Genomic DNA, 7197 nt, shown 5'->3' on the forward strand with positions numbered 1-7197 from the left:
ACAAACGGTGTTGCACGGTCTACTTTCTAGCCTCAGCAAAAATCACATTTGGTAAGAAAAGGCACAATGTAAGCGAGATGCCTCTTGCTAGCGACACAGAAGCATCCTGACAACGCCAGTATCAATACTAACCGTGCGGTAATCATACACGCATCATACAAAATAACAATATCAAGAACACTGAATTAATATGTCTATACCACTGGTGACGTTTATATATGCGTCAGTAATGATATGATTTTTTTTGTTTTCATCTACTATTCTAAAACATTTGCTTATTCAGGATTACGCAGATTTGAGTTATTATCCCTGCCCCCTCCCCCTTCCTCTTCAGGCCCCACACCTTTCTCTCTAGGCCTCGCCCGTTCCTCTAGAGGCCCCAAGCCTTGTTGTGTAGGCCTCGCTCGTTATTCTTTATGCCCCAAGTCTTTCTGTGTAGGCCTCGCCCGTTCCTCTAGAGGCCCCAAGCCTTGTTGTGTAGGCCTCGCTCGTTATTCTTTATGCCCCAAGTCTTTCTGTGTAGGCCTCGCCCGTTCCTCTAGAGGCCCCAAGCCTTGTTGTGTAGGCCTCGCCCGTTCCTCTAGAGGCCCCAAGCCTTGTTGTGTAGGCCTCGCCCGTTCCTCTAGAGGCCCCAAGCCTTGTTGTGTAGGCCTCGCCCGTTCCTCTAGAGGCCCCAAGCCTTGTTGTGTAGGCCTCGCCCGTTCCTCTAGAGGCCCCAAGCCTTGTTGTGTAGGCCTCGCCCGTTCCTCTAGAGGCCCCAAGCCTTGTTGTGTAGGCCTCGCTCCTTCCTCTTTAGGCCCCAAGCCTTTCTGTGTAGAAAATGGGTAGTGGAGTACGTGCACTGCAGAGGTACGAGGGCGGGTGGGGAAAGTGTGGGTAGCGGTGGGGCGGCTTCATGATGACGACCAGAGCCCCTCTTGGAGCAGTACAATGAAAGATGCATTTGGGATGCATCGAATGAGAAATATTTTTATCACCCGAGAAATGTCTTATTTAATTTCACAGTTTAACCACTCACCACCCACACCCCAGCCAAAGACCCCATTTGTCCCTTACATGTGAGTTGAATTTTTGTTAATGTTACAAAACTCTTGCTGACTCTCAAATACAATGCAAATTGCATCGTATTTGTCCAGCAAAATTAGAGGAATGCGGAGAAATACTAGAGAAAGAGATATACGATTAGCGTCGTGAACAATTTTCGATCACGCTTGTTTTCATCGTAGATCAAAGGCCGTGGGTCATACACAGCTCATCAATACCACAGTCCCTGATTCCTTGCGGTCAGAATGAGGCGCTGACTCGACCCTTTACGATGAAAATCACTCTGATAGCTGTGACATTGAAGTCTCTAGATAAGCGGAGGAGGTTCTACGTCCAATTGGAAACCCGGTGTGTGTCCATGTGCCTGTCATGTGGTGTGACTGAAGCTGGGGACGACACGAAGCTTCCCATTCTTACAGGTTGCTCCTCGGCACTGAGTGTACACATACACGTCCACACAAATAGAGAGGTTAGAACATATATGCTCAATCCACCCATTTATAAGAAACATTTTAACTTTAACACGTAGGCTTTTGCCACCAACATGATCCAAAATGGAGGTTGTTTTGGGGTTAGATCGCGTAAATATAAATGTCTTTAAACCCATCGCCACCCGACACAGCTAATCAGTGAGGTTTGTCACGTAATCGTGTGAACCTGTAACGGCCACCGCAATCTTCAAAGAGAGGATGGCTCAGAGGTGCTAAGCACCACAGAAGACTCAGAAAGGCAGCAGCCAGGCAGTAAGCCGGTGGCAACTTCCACCATGCCCCCCAAGATTTGCCGTCCTCTGCATATGAAGATGTTACCATGTGGGAGTAGGAAACCGGCGCACCCGGAAAAAAACCTACTGGGCAGTTGGAGGCAGTCGCCCTCCAGCAACAACGGAGGGCAGAGGAGCGACGCTCACAACAACGAGCGGAGCGCCGGGTGGCTAAAGCACAGCAAGTTGGCACAGTAGGGGGCACAGGTGGTGCATCAGCCAGTCATCTCGGTCATCTCGGTCAGTCGACCCGTGGCACCTGGGTCTGCCCCGTGACCTCCTGCCAGCGGGCGTTCGACACTTCACGTGGCCTCAAGGTGCACTTGGCCTGGCACAAGCATCGTGGTGACCGTCACCGCCACTTAGTGGCGAATGGCGGTTGTTGTGTACCTGTGTGTGTGTGTACCTGTGTGTGTGTACCTGTGTGTGTACCTGTGTGTGTGTACCTGTGTGTGTGCACCTGTGTGTGTGTACCTGTGTGTGTGGTACCTGTGTGGTGTGCACCTGTGTGTGTGTACCTGTGTGTGTGTACCTGTGTATGTGTACCTGTGTGTGTGTGTACCTGTGTGTGTACCTGTGTGTGTGTACCTGTGTGTGTGTACCTGTGTGTGTATCTGTGTGTGTGTGTACCTGTGTGTGTGTATGTGTGTACCTGTGTGTGTGTGTACCTGTGTGTGTGTACCTGTGTATGTGTGTACCTGTGTGTGTGTACCTGTGTGTGTGTGCCTGTGTATGTGTACCTGTGTGTGTGTGTACCTGTGTGTGTGTACCTGTGTGTGTGTACCTGTGTGTGTGTGTACCTGTGTATGTGTGTACCTGTGTGTGTGGGGAGCGGTGGTGTAGCGGTTAGCGCGCTGCGCTACGAACCTGGCAACTCGGGTTCCATTCCCGCTCATGGCCAACATCAGTGACAAACCGGTCCTGGGCCTCCCTAGGTCGACTCAGCCTCAAATAAGTACCTGGTGCGATGTGTAAACATCGTCACTAGGGAGACAAAGGCGGCCGGGCGTGGTGTTGGCCACCCGCTCGTGTACTGTGCCGGCCTTCATAGATGCTCACTAACAGCACTTGCCCCTACAGTCTGTTAAGGCTATACGGGGGTCTTTGTGTGTGTGTGTGTACCTGTGTTTGTGTGTGTACCCATCTCGGTCAGTCGACCCGTGGCACCTGCTGGGTCTGCCCCGTGACCTCCTGCCAGCAGGCGTTCGACACTTCACAGTGGCCTCAAGGTGCACTTGGCCTGGCACAAGCGTCGTGGTGACGTCACCGCCACTTAGTGGAGAATGGCGATTGTTGTTGTTGAGTGGGAGTGTGTGTGGAGTGTCTGTGTGAGTGTGTGTGTGAGTGAGTGTGTGTGTAAGTGAGTTGGCACAGTAGGGGGCACAGGTGGTGCATCAGCCAGTCATCTCGGTCATCTCAGTCAGTCGACCCGTGGCACCTGCTGGGTCTGCCCCGTGACCTCCTGCCAGCGGGCGTTCGACACTTCACGTGGTAGCCTCAAGGTGCACTTGGCCTGGCACAAGCGTCGATGGTGACGTCACCGCACTTAGTGGCGAATGGCGGTTGTTGTTGTGTGTACCCATCTCGGTCAGTCGACCCGTGGCACCTGCTGGGTCTGCCCCGTGACCTGCCAGCGGGCGTTCGACACTTCACGTGGCCTCAAGGTGCACATGGCCTGGCACAAGCGTCGATGGTGACGTCACCGCCACTTAGTGGCGAATGGCGGTTGTTGTTGTACCTGTGTGTGTGTCTGCGTCTGTACGTTTACACAGCAGTGCACTCACACTCTGGGGAGCCGTGCGGGGTCCGGTCTCGGTTCGACTCCTGTCCCAGATACCGTGCGTCTCTCTGTAACGGGGACGGCATCGTCACTCGACATCACACAGACAAATATACCCCGTGTAGCCTACTGCAGACTTGGGACAAATTAACAGCGTTTGAACATCTTAACACCCATCATCTTGACCACTGGCAAACAGGGTCCCATAGATACAATTAATGTTTGTCTTCGGAAAAATCTTCACAAAATAAGTGATATTAAAAAATAAATTATGGAAGAACTCCACGACCTCCAGGAAGTGGCCCCGAAGCTTGCCATAACGTAAGGAACCGTGGTGATTTACAACCAACGTCAGTTGAGTGTGGACAATTAGACCCAAGCCGAAACATAACATATAAAAAAGATGGTTAAAAATATATTTTTTATTTTAATGATAGAATATAGTGTTGTCATCAGCAATGACTAAGTATACCAAGTTTGCAGTCGATACCACATTGGGAAGTGGTTAAATTGAGTTACAAGATTTGAGGATACAACAACAACAGAGAGACAGAGTTAAATAAAAGCGTGTTATAAGAATATCCTCCAACAGATATTTTCACGTGCATATTTCCCCCTTTAGGTGCCAGTGTCCAGTGGTGGATTATCCTCGTAGCACAAGTAGCTACACATGTGTAGTGGACATGGGAGGGGAGGGGCTGCTGGGGGGCTCTGGGACCCTGGGCGGCCCAGGCGCTTGGCCCCTTGGCGCCGGGCGCTGGGTTCCTGGGCGGCCCAGGCGCTTAAGCCTCTTGGCGCACAGGCGTTGGGTTCCCAGGCGGCCCAGACGCTTAAGCCGCTTGGCGGCCAGGCGTTGGGTTCCCAGGCGGCCCAGACGCTTAAGCCTCTTGGCGCCGGGCGTTGGTTCCCGGGCGGGGCCCAGGCGCTTAAGCCGCTTGGCGCCAGGCGTTGGGTTCCAGGCGGCCCAGAACGCTTAAGCCGCTTGGCGCCAGGCGTTGGGTTCCCAGGCGGCCCAGACGCTTAAGCCTCTTGGCGCCGGGCGTTGGGTTCCCGGCGGCCCAGGCGCTTAAGCCGCTTGGCGCCAGGCGTTGGGTTCCCAGGCGGCCCAGACGCTTAAGCCTCTTGGCGCCAGGCGTTGGGTTCCCAGGCGCTTAAGCCGCTTGGCGCCACCAACGGGGGGGCTGTGTGTGCTCTGTGGGATATCTGGGGGCGCACACGGCCCCACCCCTCGTTGGGGACTAGGTATAAAAGGGGAGCTCCCTGGACGATCAGGGCCAGTTGTAGCTCAAGACCCACCCAAGACCAGCCATCTGAGGACCCTGGGACGCTGTGAGGGCCAGTGGTGAGACTCTGGAACTCCCGGCTCTACGTCCTTGTGAGGGCGAGTTCCAGAGCGTAGCCAGAGTAGTGTATCTAGGCTGTGTACCTAGGCTGTAACAGAGTAATTGGACTGTTAGACTGTTGGATGGTAATAAAGAAGTTACCTCTACAAGTGTCTCCGGAACCCGTTATACATGTAGCTACGGGGCCCGCACTTTCAAGGGCCCCGCGTTAAATGCTTCCAAGCTATCAATTCCGGTTCAGTGATTCTGCACTTGCTCTATTACTATAGTACTATACCGCCTTCAACTTTCATGAACGACTGGATGTTTAAGGCTAGCGATGTGTCGTATTATCCGGTTGTATCGCAAATGATAAAATACAATTACTTTACTGTGCAAGTAAACATTTATGTGTTTTAATATTACGTGTTTTATTTCATTTACGGCCCCTTTATAACATCATTCTACAGATTTCGATTTAAAGCTTCCGTGACTGCAGGGATTCATCTTCTTGGTTCTTTCGGTAAAGTCACGTAGATGGAAATAATAAAAATAGAAATAAAACATAATATAATAATTCTCACGACGTTCCGGCCACAACGCAAGCAGCCGTCCTCAGGTGGAGAGCTGGTCTGTCGACATTATTTCCATTCTACGTGACTTTACCGAAAGAACCAAGAAGATCATGCTACAGGCCCCGCACTTAGCTTCATCCAGCACTGACAGTGTCCCGACGACACCCTACGATCCACACTGCAATTGTACCCCATCACCATCACCACCACCACCACCACCACCCTCACCTGGCAAACCGGGCGACACGCTCACCTGCTCTGGCCAGGGGCAAGTTCCTCACCTGGCGATGAGTCCATGCTGCCACTGCCTGCGGCTCCAGGCAGCTGTGCTCCGTTGCCTCCTCCACCGCCTCGCTCGAGTCAAAGCCCCTGCATCGGCACACACCCCCAGGGGCTTAGGGGAAGCACGGGTGCATTTGGGTCCGGCTGAAATATCTCTAGGAAAAAGGAATGAATAACAAGTATAACCCGTAAAAACAAAGTTTTTCACTATAAATCCTTTATATGCGTGGCGGCTAGAGTCCTCTCGTCCTCTGGCTTGAGATGGCTGCCACCTATGGGTCAGATGATTGCATTGCACCATTAAGCAATTGGTAATTAAATATAATATTTTTGTCCTAAAAAGTGTAAAATTTTGGAAAAATTTTTTCACGAACATTAATTGTCACGCACAACGAGTCTGTGTGGAAAATGTCAGCTCGATTGGATCACGGGAAGTGGGTTAAAAAACGACCGAAAGATTTGCACGGTCGTAAGCAAGCAAGCGAACTTAATATAAAGGATTTAAAAAGCCACGTTTTTGTTTGTTTGTTAAGTGGCTGCCTACAACACAATTTGCCGTGCTCACAGCAGCGGCCACCACAGGCTGCGAGAACGAGCCTCTGCTACTGCCACGTAAACAAACAAATAATATTAAAAAATACGTTTTTAAAAACACGCTTTTAATGAAATGTACCGTACTCGTAATGGCAAAACTCCAGGAAGTGGCCCCGAAACTTGCCATAATAACGTAGGGGCCGTGGTTTTACAGCCAACGTCAGTTGAGCATGGACAATTAGACCCAAGCCGAAACATAACATATAAAAAAGATTGTTTAAATTTTATTTTTTTATTTAATGATAGAATATAGCATTGTCATCAGTATGACATAAGTATACCACGTTTTCAGTCGATACCACATTGGGAAGTGGGTTAAAATTGAGTTACAATATTTGAGGATACAACAACAACACACAGAGTGAGTTAATAGAAAGCGTGTAAAAATATTGTTTAAAATGTTTTATTATATTTTTATGATAGAAAATAGTAGTCATCAGTATGACATAAGTGTACCAATTTTCAGTCGATACCACATTGGGATGTGGGTTAAAATTGAGTTACAATATTTGAGGATACAACAACAACAGACAGTGAGTTAAATAAAAGCGTGTAATAACGTCGCCCAAGACAGCTTTTGTTGGGTGTGGACCAATCAACTTCAAGGACAGTGCATATCATTATCATCATCAGAGTTGTTTCTTTTTGCTGCATCTTGACTGCTTGTGTTGTGGTTATTGCAAACATGATGCCTTGTATAAAGGTGTCAGTTTTTGTACCAGTTGAAAGGGCAAAAACCTATTACTATATTTTGCCACTGGTAAGGAGGTCTCAGTATAAATGCTTACCCGAGCTCTCAATACTCTGATAGTGCGCTGTCTTTGAGTTTGTACGCCT

At 49.9% G+C, this 7197-nt stretch overlaps 1 long non-coding RNA gene across 1 annotated transcript; it reads right to left on the minus strand.

Annotated features, from left to right (window-relative positions):
- Window positions 1-1273: 1273 nt before the first annotated feature.
- On the minus strand, window positions 1274-5856 carry LOC133360187 (uncharacterized). Its single transcript, XR_009757230.1, has 3 exons — window positions 5766-5856; window positions 3592-3655; window positions 1274-1477 (listed from the first exon to the last, which is right to left on the minus strand). It is a non-coding gene; the product is annotated as an uncharacterized LOC133360187 (long non-coding RNA).
- Window positions 5857-7197: the final 1341 nt, after the last annotated feature.

Source organism: Lethenteron reissneri, chromosome 67 (assembly GCF_015708825.2).
Source record: "Lethenteron reissneri isolate LAM-NWPU_2019-01 chromosome 67, ASM1570882v1, whole genome shotgun sequence".
In the NCBI taxonomy this organism is placed as follows: Eukaryota; Metazoa; Chordata; class Hyperoartia; order Petromyzontiformes; family Petromyzontidae; genus Lethenteron; species Lethenteron reissneri.